The 18,645-nt window shown below is 36.8% G+C and overlaps 2 protein-coding genes across 2 annotated transcripts in view; one reads left to right on the top strand and one right to left on the bottom strand.

The window, feature by feature from the left end:
* The window catches only part of LOC143238384 (adenylyl cyclase-associated protein 2-like), a 60,547-nt gene that overhangs the window by 38,906 nt on the left and 2,996 nt on the right, over window positions 1–18,645 (bottom strand). The gene's annotated exons all lie outside the window — the stretch shown is intronic.
* The window catches only part of LOC143238383 (FMRFamide receptor-like), a 32,598-nt gene continuing 28,894 nt past the window's right edge, over window positions 14,942–18,645 (top strand). Inside the window, 1 exon segment of the mRNA XM_076478540.1 lies at window positions 14,942–15,160. The gene's annotated coding sequence lies outside the window, so the exon portion shown is untranslated.

Raw genomic sequence — 18,645 nt, 5'->3', positions numbered from 1 at the left:
TTAAACTGTTTCATGATATATTTGTGTACATTGTGAATTAGTAAATACAGTAAAACACCAGATCGCGCCACAGGTCTCCCGAAAGATCAGCGATAACTTTACAGACGTACAATGCTAAAAATTGAGGTTCGGTCCCACGCGGCTGACAGAACGAAGACGGCCTGCCATGGCCAGGTGGTTAAGGCGCTCGAATCGTAACCCGAGGGTTCGCGGGTTCGAATTCCCGTCACACCAAACATGCTCGCCCTTTCAGCCATGGGGCGTTATAATGTAACGGTCAATCCTGGTTGGCGGTAGGTGGTGATGATTAGCTGCCTTCCCTCTAGTCTTACATTGCTAAATTAAGGACGAATAGCGCAGATAACCCTCGAGTACATGCAACAAGTTCGTAGTACCAGTGATCTGGAAGTCGTACAGTTAAACATGACCCAGTATAAAACAAACCAAACCATATGCAACAAGTACGTAGTACCAGTGATCTGGATGTTGTACAGTTACACATGACCCAGTATAAAACAAACATATACAACAAGTATGTGATACTACTGATCTGGATGTTGTACAGTTACACATGACCCAGTATAAAACAAACATATACAACAAGTATGTAGTACTACTGATCTGGATGTTGTACAGTTACACATGACCCAGTATAAAACAAACATATACAACAAGTATGTAGCACCAATGATCTGGATGTTGTACAGTTACACATGACCCAGTATAAAACAAACATATACAACAAGTATGTAATACTACTGATCTGGATGTTGTACAGTTACACATGACCCAGAATAAAACAAACATATACAACAAGTATGTAGCACCAATGATCTGGATGTTGTACAGTTACACATGACCAAGTATACAACAAACATATACAACAAGTATATAGTACCAATGATCTGGATGTTGTACAGTTACACATGACCCAGTATAAAACAAACATATACAACAAGTATGTAGCACCAATGATCTGGATGTTGTACAGTTACACATGACCAAGTATACAACAAGTATGTAGTACTACTGATCTGGATGTTGTACAGTTACACATGACCCAGAATAAAACAAACATATACAACAAGTATGTAGTACCAATGATCTGGATGTTGTACAGTTACACATGACCCAGTATAAAACAAACATATACAACAAGTATGTAATACTACTGATCTGGATGTTGTACAGTTACACATGACCCAGTATAAAACAAACATATACAACAAGTATGTAGTACTACTGATCTGGATGTTGTACAGTTACATATGACCCAGTATAAAACAAACATATACAACAAGTATGTAGCACCAATGATCTGGATGTTGTACAGTTACACATGACCCAGTATACAACAAACATATACAACAAGTATGTAGTACCAATGATCTGGATGTTGTACAGTTACACATGACCCAGTATACAACAAACATATACAACAAGTATGTAGTACCAATGATCTGGATGTTGTACAGTTACACATGACCCAGTATACAACAAACATATACAACAAGTATGTAGTACTACTGATCTGGATGTTGTACAGTTACACATGACCCAGTATTCAACAAACATATACAACAAGTATGTAGTACCAATGATCTGGATGTTGTACAGTTACACATGACCCAGTATACAACAAACATATACAACAAGTATGTAGTACCAATGATCTGGATGTTGTACAGTTACACATGACCCAGTATAAAACAAACATACACCAAGTGAAGAGACTCCATTGATGATGCTCCGTGTGAAAATTGTCCCATGGACAGAAATATTTCTGATGTAAACTCTCAAAATACGAAATGTTGTGGAAAAGTATTTAATGGAGCTGAAGGATTCTTAGAAAGGACATTTTTTGTTTGATAGGTATTTGGAGATTCTAGATTGCGAAACTAGAGCAAAGATTAAACCAAAAATTAATATGTTGGTGTCTAATTTAAGTAAACACAGCAAAACTGAGCGGTTTGTATGACAATTATATTTTGTTATAAATGAAATGACTAAAATACCTGCTTATACTGGTTTAAAGATAATTTATTTTTTCAGTTTGGGATTGTCTAGGCATGAATTACACTAGCAGCTGTATTTATAATTCAAATTTGAGTATTAATTGAGAGAATAGCGCGGTTGTTTACATCAACAAGGCGAAATGAAGAAATGTTAGAATCTGTTTCTCAGCAAGACTAGTCTGTTATCCCTCTCATCAGTCACTGACACAGAATGTCTTTCATATTTTACTTATGTAGGATGTTTACTGTGGTAAGTGTACTTATATATGTGGAGAAGGGAAGGCCAAAATGGGGTTGAAATGAGTTAGGATCGTAATCACAATTACAGAGAGGTAAATATTGGGGGCCACAGTTACTTTTATACAGGAGGAATCTTTTATAATTCAAACGCAAACTAACGTGGCAGGGGTTTAGTTTAGAGAGAGAGAAATAAGAAGAATTCTCTCTCCAACTGGGGTGTTCAGGAACGTTGTGATTCCTCTTCGTCCCCTCACGTGAGAAATTGTTAACATTTCCATGGTTTTTTTTTCCTTTACTTTTATTTTGATATTTTTAAGGTGAAGTGGGGTATTTGTGAGTGAGAGGAAAGACGGGAGAACTGGATGAGAGCAGCACAAGTGAAGTGAGCCAGACCTTGGCCCGAGGACGGAGTATACTGGCGACTGGCGAATTGATTTAAAATTTACTATGGCTGGATAACCTATGACTGAATAAACGGCCCTTTTCAGAATGTGGCTGGGACCTACAGATCCGATGCCAGAAATTTTGCTGTGGGGGGAAACGGGAGTACCCCTAGAAAACCCACTTTCACGGCCTGGGCGTCGAAAAATCTACCCAGAATGTGCCCGGAAGTAGCTGGGAAGAAACATAGGAAAAAAACAAAACAACAGAAAAACTGATGAACTGTGACGGTGGTATACATAGAAACTGTTAGCTGCGGTCTTGTAGATCAGGTAGTAACTTCGTCATGAACTTGTTTTCACACTTGAAGCCCATTGGTGCAAGTGAAAAATGTGGTCTAGGTGGTGGAACAACTGGCTGTTCTTCGGTGAGTTGTTCTTAGCTGGTCTGTGATGCTTTGTTTCTTCTTGTGATTTTGGTTTGAGTTTTCTGCGTGGAGGTAGTTTGTTTTTCTGTTTGAACTGTCGCGTCGATGGTTATCTTGGTAATGGTTTGAGTCTGGCTGGTTGTTGAATTCTGTGGAACTGGGATTGAAGTCTGGCATGATCTGTCCCTTTTCTTTCTTGGACTGCTGAAACTTGGCGTGTTGCTAACAGAGGGAGTTGACGTCTTCTGGGTCGAGTTATCTGTATCTGTCTTCGTGTTTGTTCTGGTTAGATCTGGACTCGGCGGTATTTTGTAGTTTCTCGTTGGAAGTTGTCCGCTGGTTGATTATGATGTCTGGGTGCTTTGTTTGACCAAGTGTTGAAGGGTCGTTGATGTGGGCGTTCGGCTCTAAAGTGAAATATGTGATAATAACAGCCGTCACGTAAAATACAGTCAGCACTGTACTTCGACGTTATCACTATCTTCATGAAGTACGTAGGAAGGTTAGTGTTCTTAGAAAAAATTCGATGAACAGCATATACATTGGCTTGGATTTGAGGTTCTATGGCTTGTTTGATTTCTTCTGGTTGTATTGATGGGTCGACGCTCCTGAGGAATACTGAATAAAGACTGATTGGACTTTTGATAAGGGAACAACTTACATTAAATTCGGTTTTCCATGGCTGGCACAGATAAATTTGGTCTGCGGTAGTGGCGGGTTGGATGAGAATTCCGCCCCGGCGTAAGATTCGGGTCCTGGACGGTTCAATGGTTGCCTCTGGCTTGGCTTGGGCGATCAACGTGGCGACTTGAAGCGGCGTGAGGTTCGACGGTAGACCGTCGACGATTACCGGCGGTACTAACGGCCTGACTGGCGTGAATGAACGTTTCGTCTTAAAAAGCATGTTGGCAGATATATCAGCACGTCTGACTTGCTCAGTGATTAGCTCTGGACTCTCCTCCCATCCTCACTTTTATAATTACGCCGCTAAAGATGTTGTTATGTGCTTAGTGCAAAACCTACCCAATGGATTATCTGCACCCTGTCGCTGCGGATACTCTTATTGCGAATTTTAGCCAAAAAGTACATAAACTCATCGTTGACCTTTGCAAGACGTTTCTTCCATAATTTCCCAAATTTATTTAAAATCTATGATTCTAATGTTTATATATATATAAACATACACACATACATAAATATACATACACATATACATTTAGAATGTGCAATAATTTTTTAAAATGAAAAGTATTTTGTTTATTTGTAATTGAGCACAAAGCTACACAATGGACTAACTGTGCTCTGCCCACTACCATCGAAATCTACGAAATTCTGCTGTGCCACAGGAGGTGGGAAATGAAACATATTTCACTTTTATTGTCTTTAAATTACTTTTAATATACTAAAATATCGGTAGGCTTATAAAGCTAGGAATCGATTTCCAATACCCGTGATGAACACATAGAGTGTAGCTTCTGCCAAGCAATAAACAAAGAATGCTCTAAAGATATGCGGCTTAGATAAATTACTTACACCAAATAAAATAGGAGAGGTTTATCAGACATAAACAGTTAGATGTTGAAAAGGCATTCTCTATGTTGCGAGTCGAAATATCTTACGAGAAAATATATGACATACGTAATGCAAGTAGGGCGAAGAGCAAACACACAGGCTGTTATTACTGGGCATTCAGTACAGACGTCAAATTACAATTTTCCTTGGAGCAATATTTCGCCACTATTTACGAGTAACAGCCGGAAGACAACAGGTAATATTTTGCTGAGAAGTTCGACAGAAACAATTGTTATATATATATATTTGCTAACTGTGTAAAAGTTTCTAGGAAAAAGACCGATCGAGCTTTTCTACGCATGCTTGTTGTACAAAATAAACTAAACTAAACTGACATAAATACCCCAATTATATTATTGAAAGTTTCGTGTGTCGTTGTTACCGTCAAACATTTATAAATATGACATGTGAATGTGTGTGGTTTTGTGTTTACCGTGTCGGACAGTAGACGGAAGTGTCTAAAGTTCAAACCGCTATACTGTTTAACACTTTCCATGTTATACAAATGACAATGTGATTAAATTAAAAAAAAAAAAAGAGGACAAAGACTTCTTGGCGGCAGCAAATAACTCAAAATTAGGGACAGCTGTACCAGTCTTGATATTTTAGTATTTAGAACAGCATTCAGAAGCAACACCAGTGGGCGCCACATATCTTTTGGCCTCGGATAAATGTAATTGAACAGGATATCATAGTTCCTCATATTGTGATCAGAGTGCGTGTTGTTAGGGTTACATTGCTAGACCGTTGTGACAGGTCGTCACTATGTCATAGTTCTACAAAATATCATCAGAGGGCGCAGCTGTCATACAGTAGGTTGTTTATTTGTTTTGGAATTTTGCGCAAAGCTACTTGAGGGTATCTGCGCTAGCCGTCCCTAATTTAGCAGTGTAAGACTAGAGGAAAGGCAGCTAGTCATCACCACCCCCCCACCAACTCTTGAGCTACTCTTTTACTAACGAATAGTGAGATTGATCGTGACATTATAACCCCCTCACGGCTGAAAGGGCGAGCATGTTTGGTGCGACGAGGATTCGAACCCGCGACCCTCAGATGACGAGTCGAACGCCTTAACCCACCTGGCCATGCTTGGCCTAATCACTTTAAATCACTAACTGATTAGATATATGTCCTAAAAGGATGATATATTAATTAAGACTTACTCAATAAATTGATTAAATATATATGTCCTAAAGGATGATATTAATTAAGACTTACTCAATAAATTGATTAAATATTTTTAGTGATAACAAAACACGTCTATTATGGAAGTATCTACGTTTATGTTTGATTAATTACCATTATTTTAATGACTGTCAGTTGTATTTTAACAAATCAGGAATTAATGCTAGACCATTATTTATATTCCACCATAACAGCTGGTCATGAACACGTCTCAACATGTTTGTATTTAATCAGCAATTATACTGCATCAAAAAGGTCGATATCGTACAATAATTAATGCTTATAATTTTATTAATTTGACTTTATACCTCAAAATAATACATTTTGTGAGTCAATAAGACGTTTATTATATAATAACGCTTTCAATAATTTGACTTACGTTTGACAAAATATTTCATTTTACACATGATACTCTTATGTCTTGCGTTACAAAGACAGACTTCCACCTATGAACACTGCCAATCATTATTTAACGTAATGTGTTGATATTTATTAGATCACAAACTACATTTTACAACGTAATCTAAATTACTATCATAAAACAACAACAACATAATTCTTTGAAAACCACATTACTGATGTGTTCTACAAAATATCCGTGTTCTTTCTAATTTGCCCGGCATAGCCAAGCGTGGTAAGGCATTCGACTCGTAATCCGAGTGTCGCGGGTTCGAATCCCGGTCGCATCCGAACATGCTCGCCCTTTCAGCCGTGTGGGCGTTATAATATGACGATCAATCCCACTATTCATTGGTAAAAGAGAAGCCCAAGAGTTGGCGGTGGGTGGTGATGACAAGCTGCCTTCCCTCTAGTCTTACACTGCTAAATTAGGGACGGCCAGCGCAGATAGCCTTCAAGTAGCTTTGCGCAAATTAAAAAAAACCAAAACAAACAATACTTTCTAATTAGCGTCACCTGGTAGTGTACAATCACGACACCCACATACAAATTTCTACATACCGTTTATGTTATAGTTTACAAAACTAACAAACCGCCTCGAACCTTAATTGTGTTTAACTTTATTTCACAGGCATTGTGGCGCGTGCACATCTGGACACACACTTTCAAGAATTACAAAGGTCACCATGTGGAATCACCCACATGGGAACTGAGTGGGCCCTTGAGGTAAAGATAAGATTGTTTGGAGGATGTCAGGTGGTCACACACACGGTATAGGGCTGCGACTTTAAACAGTTGCCGACTTCTGTTCATTAGTGACATTGAAACAATATTATGTGTTCCTTTCTACATCTTTCAAAACATTTAAATTTAGGATTTCTATTACCGACATTACCTGCAATACTTCGATTATTTCATTTTATAGAAATGTTACAAATCAGTATCTTATATACAACTCACGTTTCACGAGAGATCAACGTACCATCACGTAATTAAAATTATAACAACAACTTTAGTTACTACAAGCACGTAATTAAAATTATAACAACAACTTTAGTTACTACAAGCACGTAATTTGTAATTTACTGAATTAACTTTTATTGTACTTTACAAGAAACGTTCAATTGAAATATGTCATGGTGTAATTTCTACAAATTCAAAAATATAATTAATACATACAAAATAATGTTACGCTAATAACTAACATTAGTGTTGCTATATGTCTTGACATATATAGCACACTTATTTTCAACTTTATGATCTAGGTAAATAACAATATGTTTGTTTCCTGTTTGTCTAGTTACTCTAGTAGAACTTATTATTAACTGAATATAGTCTATACGTCTGTTTTTTGACATTAGACACGTATTTGATATTCAGGACCACTGCAGAGCTTGGTTAAGTTTACAGAAACGTTTTAACCTTTAGTGTTAGCGAATAGAAATAATACTTTCATCTGATTTATGAGAATAAATAATTAAACTAAAAGTTATTTGTACCACACTGTCTCTATGTATTTACAATATACTTAAAAAAGAGGGTTTTATAAATATGTAGTGACGCATATCAGTGAAATACAAATTGTGTATTTAATTAAACTACATGTTTCAAGAATGCAATTATTCATGACAAAACGTCACTACCTAGGGAAGTACATTGTATAGCGTTAGTAAACATTAATTATGTATTCTCGGAACTTTTCAGTCAGGATACAGTTATTACGTAGTTTGCCTGAAATTCAGGCAAGAGTTAATTAAGTTTCAGTTCACTTTAATAAGATTTCAAAATGAAAGATCTATTCAGTTCTAATCTGTGATATTTACATAAACATATCAACTGTATGAGATTTCATTACACAATAGAACGAATTACATGATTAAAAAATCAACTTAATTCTACGTTTAATATCTGCTTAAATGTGAAATACAAATATTGTCATTTGATTACACTGTTTCTATTCGCGAAAGATGTTGACGTCTTTTTTTTCAACATGTCATCAATGGTTAGAGAGAAAAGCGAATAACAATAAAAGTCATAAATAATACATAATCAATAATACATTGTCATTATTAGTTTACATTATACTTAGTACTGAAAACAAACGGTTCAAACTTTACATAATATTACATAAATGTAATATTCACCATACTTTAAGTAAAATTTTTGTATGCCAGTGAAATTTAAAAGTCAGTAAATATAGTTCTTTTACTTAAATGATGATAGAAAACATTAATTGTATATCTTAAAATTGGAAGGATTAGTTTACTGTTTTCTACTCAACATATGGACACGAGTTAAGGTCAGCTGGGTTAGAATAATTTTTCAAAATGAAAGATTCATTCAACTATAATTTATGATATTTATATAAACGTGTAAAGTGTGCGAGATTCCGTTACACATTAATGTTTAAATTATGAAACGTACGAGATTTCGTTACACATTAATGTTTAAATTATGAAACGTGCGAGATTCCATTACACATTAATGTTTAAATTATGAAACGTACGAGATTCCATTACACATTAATGTTTATAATATGAAATGTACGATATTTCATTACACAATACAACTAATTATGAACTTAAATGGTGACAGAGTTGTTCTTTTCTTATTAAGAGGTTGATAAGCTCAGTCACAAGTTCAGACATGTCATAATTTTTGTCTACAACAAAGAGTTTACAGTTCAGTGATAACTGAGTAACATTTAAGTATAAATACCCTGTTCCTTTCACCATAATAATCGGAATGGTGTAGTTCTACTACACGGAGGAAAGAATGACGAACCAGTCTTTAAACCTAAGTGTATTGCTACATACATTTCTTTGTTTATAAATCTAATTTATTTGACAAAGTAATGTTTGTTTTAAATCATTTGTATTATATTAATGAATAAAGTTGCTGAGAAAGCAACTAGTCATCACCACCCACCGCTAACTCTTGGGCTACTCTTTTACCAGCGAATAGTGGGATTGATCGTAACTTTATAACGCCCCCAGGGTTGAAAGGGCAAGCATGTTTGGTGCGACGGGGATTCAAACCCGCGACCCTCGGATTACGAGTCGAACGCCTTAACCCACCTGGCCATACTACTTTGTATTCTTGTCTGTTCTAAAGAAAGGAAATCCTGTTGAGAACAATTAAATGGTAAAAAGATCAAATCCTGCAGCTAAGAACCAGTACAACATAAAAAAATGACAGCTACGTTCCTCTACTATTATATAACATGAATAACCACTTGATTTATCTCACGTCTATCCCATTGAGAATTACCGTTACATTACTCAATTAACTTTGACGAATAAATACAATATTCATATTAGAGAGTTCAAGAAATTTGAAAATTATATCTAACGAAGAAAAGTGTCTTTTTTTTTTTTTTTTTCTCCTACATAATGGGAGGAATTTAAACATTGGATCCTAACATTAGTATAGCTGTACAGAGTGCAAGTGAACTAGATGTCTCTCTTGAAGGACAGAACCGTGTAATTCGTGTTTCATGAGTTAATATCTCCTCTCTTTTGTTTACATATCTGTCTGATTATCATGGTATTGTGCTATCTGATAAGATTATCTTAGTTTTATCAAATTCAGAATGGTAGAATTTATGTGCACAGAATTCTAATTTTGATACTTAAACGCTATAATTCATAATGAAAAAGAAACTGAATAAATAGATTAAAGCAAAACTTATTAACATGTATGTTAAACGAGTGTACCCTATTTCATGAATACTGAAGAACAAACAATGTAAAATGGACAATTTTAGTGAAACTCGTCATTCTTGTAACATGCTAACTCATGGTGAATGTGTGTGATTATACTTTACACCAGCATTGAAAAGATGACCTAGGAAGGCCGAAACGTTGTTCTCTGCTTATCAATAAAAGTGTTAATACTCATACCAGCCGTTCTGAGATACATTTTTGTTTCAAGTGGAATTCTTGTCGTCAAGAATTTTGATAACATTGTTTTCAAGAGAGCGTAATTGTTTCATTTTTCCAACTTATCCCAACATGTATGGAGTTTCTAGTGTCAGGTAATAAATAATAGCGTATATAGTAAACAACTAGATCATATGTGTCTTGTGAGTAACCTCTCATTCTATTTTCTACTGATGAATTAATTAAAACATTTAACATATTTATTCTTATTATATTTTTGTTATATATACAAAAAAGGATTATTTCGTCTTCTTAATTTAGTATATGGATGTAGACCTAACCTCAATCAACTCATGTCGCCAAAAACCTTCTAAGGTATTATTTAGCATTATACTTTGTAGGCCTAACCTAGCCGAACCTTCTAAGATATTATTTAGGATTGTTGTAGTAGGCCTAAGCTAAATTCCTCACCTGGCTGAACTTAAGGTATTATTTAAGATTGCACATTTTAGGCTTAACCTCAATCTCCTCATGTAGCCAAAACCTTCTAAGATATTATATTGGACTGCAGCATGTAGGCCCAACTTTAATCTCCTCACTTGGCCTAACCTTCTTTAGAATTGTAGCATTTAGGCCTAATCTCTCCTCAGCTTGTCAAACTTTCTAAGATATGTGGGATTATAGCCGAAATTATCAAAAAGTAGCACTGATATCTAACTAAATGGATAAAAACACTCTAATCTAGAGAAAACTTTATTTTATAGTATTTTGTACTAGTTACATTATATACCGGGCTACTTTCATCAAAAATCACTGATAATTAAATTAAATTTTTAATTGTGATAGAGATAAGATTTGAATAAGAAAATGTTCCATGTTCTACAATATCGGTGTAGAAAACAATGTGCGTTTGCTCTAAATGATATTAATCACCAGCGCCACTCAACGAAAAGATTCATCATGTAATAATTAAAACATCGAAATATTTCGACATTCGTCACTAAAAATAGCTATTTAATATTTCAGCGGTATGTTTACGGGTTCAGTATTTGGGGGATCGATTCCTCGTGATGAAGAGAAAGACTGTTGTGCAGCTTTGTGTTGAAAAAATTATTCGCCATTTCACTGACACCAAGCAAGATCTGTTCATTTAATCCTCAAGGTATTGTACGTCAGTTCACAGTAATACCGCAATGTTGAAGACATATCCCACACTGTAACTTGACAGGAGTAATTACTGTATCTCTAGACCCGTAGGTTTACAAGTTCTGTTTCACAGATTTAATTAGGTTCAATTGAGAAATGTTAAACTAGTATACAACTGATTCTCTTTGCTCACTAGCAATTCACATAAATGAACTATCTACACTGTGTCCTCTGCGGGAATCGAAATCCGAATTCTAGATTTATAAGCCTTCAAACTTATCACTGAGTCAGTAACATGACCCCTTCCCAGTCTCTCAGCGGTACGTTTCAAAGCTTATCCATTATAGTCACAGTACGGGTGGTCCATTGTGTGTCTATAGCTAAAGACCTGAAGTGTTACTTTAAAAAAAAAGTCCAATAAATACTTCTAGTCCGATGATTTCTAATCAGATAAAGTTCAGCTTTATTTTGAGGGTCTGTTTGTTTATTTAATTTTAAAATCAAAGCTGTTGAACAGACTATTACATTGTTGCCCACCGTGGATATTGAAATTCAATTAAAAGCTGGCAGACATACGGCCGGGGGACACTTTTTTGAATGAAAGGGACTTAAATGTTTCCGTAACGTTTCATAAAAAACGTTATGAAAACATAGCATTTTCAATTTCCGTAGTCAAAGACGAGTGTGTGCTCACATCTGTGACATCGTGTAGCGCATGTGCATTGCGTTTCAGCAGCTGGTAGCAGGTAACATTATGTCTAAAATAAACCAAAAAACACACTAACTAACTTAATCAGCGCCTTTAAGAGAGCTATTTGAAATGTTAAGTAAACAGAGAAACGTTACCTTCTTTGGTTCTACTAAGGCAATATCGCTTGTAGTAACCACGCCCCTAACACACGCAGTCTGCGAATTTAATATTTCATAAAAGTCAAACAGCCTCCTGAGGAAATACAGAAAGTACATTTGCCAGAACCTAAATGACTTCAAATGTAAAGTAGAATACATTTTACAAAGTTTATCAGGGTTTTAGAAATTAGCATAGTGGACGATATGAAGAAAACCGACTAATAACAGTTTAAACACCTTGTGCAACACAAGAACTCTTTGAGAGTATAAAAGCACGTGAATGTCGTGTTTTTTCACTTAGATTGTTTCCATTCCCTTAATTACAGAGACGTGTGGTTACACTCGTTGTCTGATGCATGTTCACGAAACAGTAGATTGTCTCTATGTTTGAGTTGGTTAACGTTATATTGTCTTTTGTTTTGCTTCAGTTGAAGGCTAAACCAAGCTAATGGACCACATGAGTAACGAACCCGTCGTTGAATGAGTGAATTAGATACAAGATTCTTGTGGCTAAAGGAAATTCGCGAACTGAATGTTGGAAAACGTTTCCCAACTTTTAAGGTGTTAGGAGTTTGTTTAATTACGTGTGTATGACATATCATGACGGGACTAATAATCACAATTCGTTACCTGTCCGGTAGGGGTTTCCAGCAAGCTGGGTGTATAATAATGTTTTAACTGTACCTTGTCTTCCGCCTATACTCTCTTCGAACAATTATTGGTTCGAAACGTATTCAGGAATCGGCTAAGAAGATCGAAACGTTGTTCTTCACTTTATTTTAATAAATTTTTAATACCCATACCAGCACTCTCCAGAGTATATATTTACTTCAAGTGGGTTTCTCGTCATCATGGCTTATTGGTTTGGTTTGTTTTGAATTTCGCGCAAAATTACTCGAGGGCTGTCTGCGCTAGCCATCCCTAATTTAGTAGTGTACGACTAGAGGGTTTGTTTGTTTGTTTGTTTTGAATTTAGCTATCTGTGCCATCCCTAATTTAGCAGTGTAAGACTAGAGGGAAGGCAGCTAGTCATCACCACCCACCGCCAACTCTTGGGCTACTCTTTTATCAACGAATAGTGGGATTGACCGTCACATTATAACGCATCCACGGCTGAAAGAGCGGGCATGTTTGGTGCGACGGGGATTCGAACCCGCGACCCTCGGATCACGAGTCGAGCGAGTGCCTTAACCGAGCTGAGATTATTGGTTTGCTAAAGAAATGTTGATTTAAATGGTGGTATTAACAAACAACGTTCTTTGCCACTTAATGTGCTCCACGCCATTAAATCCTTTATTTCTTATTGTCTTTCTATTAGTTACAATTTAGAAAGTTTTATTTTTTTTGTCTGCCCGTCCAATGTTTAATAAAACTTGGATTCTTCATCTATCCGACGATAGGGGGTTGAACCCTCTGTTGGCTCGCCAGTTTCCTTACTAGAGAGCTTCTCAGTGGCACAGCGACAAGTCTGTGTACTTAAAACGCTAAAAATCTGATTTCAATACCCGTGGTTGGTAGAGCACAGACAGACTATTGTGTAGCTTTGTGCTTAACTTCAAGTAAACCTTACAAGAGTAGGATGAAACGTTATAAAACTGCGTGGCTCTAAAACGTTTTCGGAAGAACGCGAAACTCCATCTACTGGTCATACTCTGTTGCTTGTTTGTTTGTTTGTTTGGGAATTTCGCACAAAGCTACTCGAAGGCTATCTGCGCTAGCCGTCCCTAATTTAGCAGTGTAAGACTAGAGGGAAGGCAGCTAGTCATTACCACCCATCGCCAACTCTTGGGCTACTCTTTTACCAACGAATAGTGGGATTGACCGTCACATTATACACCCCCACGGCTGGGAGGGCGAGCATGTTTAGCGCGACGCGGGCGCGAACCCGCGACCCTCGGATTACGAGTCGCACGCCTTACGCGCTAGGCCATGCCAGGCCTACTCTGTTGCATTTCTTCGTGTGTTCTCGAACGTTGAGTTTCACGTTAGTGGTTTCCATCTTGGACAACTCACGGACCACTTGAAGAACTCATATTTGATGAAAAACATTAAAGGAATTGTTGTGAAATGCATTTGTAAAGAATTTTGAAAAACAGTAATAAAAAAAGGATCTTATATCAGCTTGAAGAAGAAAATTTCTATTATATATATGTTTTTTTTAGATATTTCGCAGGTATACTAATGACGTTTCCCACAACTGTATAAAGTTAAATCACGTTCTTCAAGGTTCTTTAGAAATTATATGTAAGCAACAGCGAAGGACAAAACACAAAAACATTAGCCGAGTGATTAAACGAAGCCATTTTAGAGAAATGCGACAAAAAATAAGAGATAACATTCAACGATAACCTAACAACTGAATACTAGTTAATAACTTCTAGACGCTTATTCGTTCAAATGAATCATACAGTTGGACTTTTAACAATAAAATTACTTACATTAAATATTAAGTCGTGTTATTATCAATAAAGTAGTTTTTATTAGTTTCCCAGGTGGAGACCTATTGTTATCAACTTTACAATAGGGTTTAGTTTGGTTTAAATATTAGGGCCAACTTTTTAATATCACGGGAGAGACAACGGAAAAGTGCCACATGTTGGTGTTGTTTTATCAGTGCAACGCTATAAAATGGATTATCCTAACAATATCTACATGGAGTATTGAACCACAAAACATCTCATTCAGACCTCGAAAACTCTATTTACTCTAAAACAAGAACTTAAAATTAAAAACATCATTAAACTCCTAACAATACTATTTTTATTAACACTATTTTATCGATGATTTGATCAAATCTTAGACCCAACGGTAGACTAGAGTTCTAAAAATATTACTTTTGTAGTTAGTCAAGAAGAACATAGAGGGCCCCGTCAAACATAGAAATCCAGAAGCACTTGGTATTATTTCCCACTTGTTGGCACGAGCCATTAAGTGGAATCACGCACCACATGGTTCATGATGCCGGCGAGATTCCAGTCTAGAGCCTGATTATAAGAGAAGCAGATATATCGTATCAGAATCTGCGAAGCCCATATCTACGATACCGTGGAAGGTGACTGTCAGAGGTAAGCAACAACAGACTTTATTACTTCCTCGTTTTTTTAAATGTCCCCTTTTGTTCGTTCAGCGGTCAGTCCGAGGGCTTAGAACGGTATAAATCATATTTTGATAACTGTGATGTGCAAAGCACGGATAAACCAGCCAATTATTTAGCTTTATGCTGAACAATGCTTAAAACAAAATTAAATAAACATAAAAATACCTACTATTGACTCCTGTTAACTTGTAAAACGACATACACACAGACTAATTCTACTATCTATTATGCTCCATTTTTTCTCCCAAAGTGAATATTTCTTGTTTGTATTCTAAATACAGCATTGTATGTACATGTATGTAATAATCAAAGTAATTGATGGGATATTTTTCTTAGTTGCTTGATATTTAAATCTTCAATAAAACTTATTGACTACATAAATGTGTTGTTAATATTTGGCAGGAACACTAAGTTGAAAGTAACTGCCAAAATAACCACAAGTAGCGAAGATAAAATATAACTCAAGTAGAAACTTTCAAGATGTTGTAACATTAAGACTGAAAGGATTGAACTTGGGATTCAGTGGAGTTTTGTTATTAAAAATATAAAAACTCATATTATTAGTGTACTCTCAAACTCTAACGAGACCTATTAGAGCGCTTGTTTTCCACTCTAATGGTCGCAGGTTCGAACCATGAGAAGGAAACTATTTTTGGTTGTTTGGAATTAAGTACAAAGCTACACAATGGGCTATCTGTGCTCTTCGGATGAGGGGTATTGAAACCCGATTTCTAGCGGTGTAAGTCCTCAGATATACCGCTGTGCCACTGAGGGCCAAAAAATTGTAATAAGTCGTCTCAGATTATTCACGAAGTTTGTCACTTACAGTTTAACAAATCTGTTTAAAAAGGACTCAACAAATTAACTTCATTATTGTATGTTGAGTTTTGAACTATCTTCATTAAAATGGTCAAACTGTTAGCTAAGTGTGCTCTGCATCGAAAGGCCCACGGTTCGAGTTGTAATGCTAGTGATCATGCTTCGCACTTTCAAGTTTGTGTTATCAAAGTTACAGTAATTTCTGTTATTCGTTTCAGTAAGCTGTATAAAGCCTGTGTTGCGGTGAGTGTTGCTGTGTGGGTCACTTCCTCTAGTCAAAATTAGGGGCGACCACATCTGGATATCTAGAGGTTCCGGCCTGGCATGGCCAAGCGCGTAAGGCGTGCGACTCGTAATCCGAGGGTCGCGGGTTCGCGCCCGCGTCGCGCTAAATATGCTCGCCCTCTCAGCCGTGGGGTGTATAATGTGACGGTCAATCCCACTATTCGTTGGTAAAAAGAATAGCCCAAGAGTTGGCGGTGGGTGGTGATGACTAGCTGCCTTCCCTCTAGTCTTACACTGCTAAATTAGGGACGGCTAGCACAGATAGCCCTCGAGTAGCTTTGTGCGAAATTCCAAAACAAACAAACTAGAGGTTCCATATCGTGATTATAGTGTTAACTTAGTTACGATTAATGTTATTAGTATGACGTAATGGTACTAACTCAGTTTTAAAATACAGAATAAAGTTACATTTACCTCATTGATTTTTAAGTTCTACTCTCGAATATACATCCAGGTTAAAGTTCAATATTTAATTATAACCCTACTGGATTAACATATAGAAAGTGACATCTATAAAGTGCAATTGAACGACGTATCAAACACCGGTAGAGATATTTGTAAGTTCATTTGGTGAATCGGCGATTGAGAGATAAGCTTTAGAGTTAATAATGTTAAAATTCGGGGTTTAATCTCCACTTTGGTTGGCCCGGCATGGCCAGGTGGGTTAAGGCGTGCGACTCGTAATCTGAGAGTCGCGGGTTCGCATCCCCGTCGCACCAAACATGTTCGCCTTTTCAACCGTGGGGCGTTATAATGTGACGGTCAATCCCACTATTCGTTGGTAAAAGAGTACCCCAAGAGTTGGCGGTGGGTGGTGATGACTAGCTGCCTTTCCTCTAGTCTTACACTGCTAAATTAGGGACGGCTAGCGCAGATAGCCCTCGAGTAGCTTTGCGCGAAATTCAAAAAACAAACCACTTTGGTTGTAACGTAGATTTCCCATTGCGCTAAACAAACGACAGCAAGAATCCTTGTCTGTCTTCCCATTTCTCGTCTTAGCTAACATGGTAAATTGTGACTGAATATCTTATACTTATTTATAATAACGTCGTGACATATTACCACATATAATGTTAGTTTCTTTTTTAGCACAAAGCTAAACAATAGGTTATCTTTGCGTAACTGCGCTAAGACTTGTGTATAATAGAATGTTAACTTCCTGTATAATGGCCGATGACTTGATGACAGATAAAACTGAGCTTATACGGTTGTCAAATTGACAGTTTCATGCAACCTAGGCCTAGCATCAAGTAAGGATGACTTACTGCTGAAACAGACTGGTAGTCCAAACTTTTAAATAACACTTCAACAACGTTTGTTTGTTTTGTTGTTTTTTGAATTTCGCACAAAGCCACTCGAGGGCTATCTGCGCTAGCCGTCCCTAATTTAGCAGTGTAAGACTAGAAGGAAGGCAGCCAGTCATCACCACCCACCGCCAACTCTTCGGCTACTCTTTTACCAACGAATAGTGGGAATTGACCGTAATATTATAACGCCCCCACGGATGAAAGGGCGAGCATGTTTGGCAAGACCGGGATTCGAACCCGCGACCGTCAGATTACGAGTCGCACACCTTAACACGCTTGGTCATGCCGGGCCCACCAACAACCTTTGAAACATTGAAGATAAATGTGGTTTCATATTCGAGCCACTGGTGTGTTCATGACGTAAAATGAGATATCTTTTTCACCATCTTTATTTTCTTGGTAATGCACATCTTTCTCGTCTTGTTTAATTATCGTCACTAGAGTGCGTCTTCACTATTTTTATTCTTTTATTTATTAATTTCGTGGATGCATTTGTTGTTGTTTTTTTCCAAACCGATCGTTGGGTTCAAGCTATGTGATATTACGATGTCCTTATTTATGGCAATTACAATCAACGTAAGATTGAACTAATCGAAAAAACACGATTCAAGGAATCCATCAATTTGAACGCATGCGTACAAAAAATAAATCATTCATTTGTAGGAATATCTATTGTGTGTGTTCTTCTTTTAGCAAAGCCACATCGAACTATCTGCTGAGCCCACCGAGAGGAATCGAACCGCTGATTTTAGCGTTGTAAATCCGTGGACATACTGTTGTACTAGCGGGGGGCTGTCTATTGGGAATGAGATAAAGTTAACCATAAGACAATAGGTCGAAAGTTTTTGATTTTTTTAATAGACCGTACTCAGTAATATCTTAGGCTCCTAACTACATAAATAATGAGCTTTGTGGATTATGTCTCGATTTATGGTCGAGTACTCAAACTGTTGGTGCTGTCGCAGCGACAAAACCACGAACTGGGACGAGGGACGGAAAGACTATTAAAACCTTATTTAATATCACAGGAAAAATGTGTATA

Source organism: Tachypleus tridentatus, chromosome 13 (genome assembly GCF_004210375.1).
Source record: "Tachypleus tridentatus isolate NWPU-2018 chromosome 13, ASM421037v1, whole genome shotgun sequence".
Lineage (NCBI taxonomy): Eukaryota > Metazoa > Arthropoda > Merostomata > Xiphosura > Limulidae > Tachypleus > Tachypleus tridentatus.
Note: the sequence above shows the minus strand (reverse complement) of the source record. Positions and strands in the feature narration are given on the sequence as shown.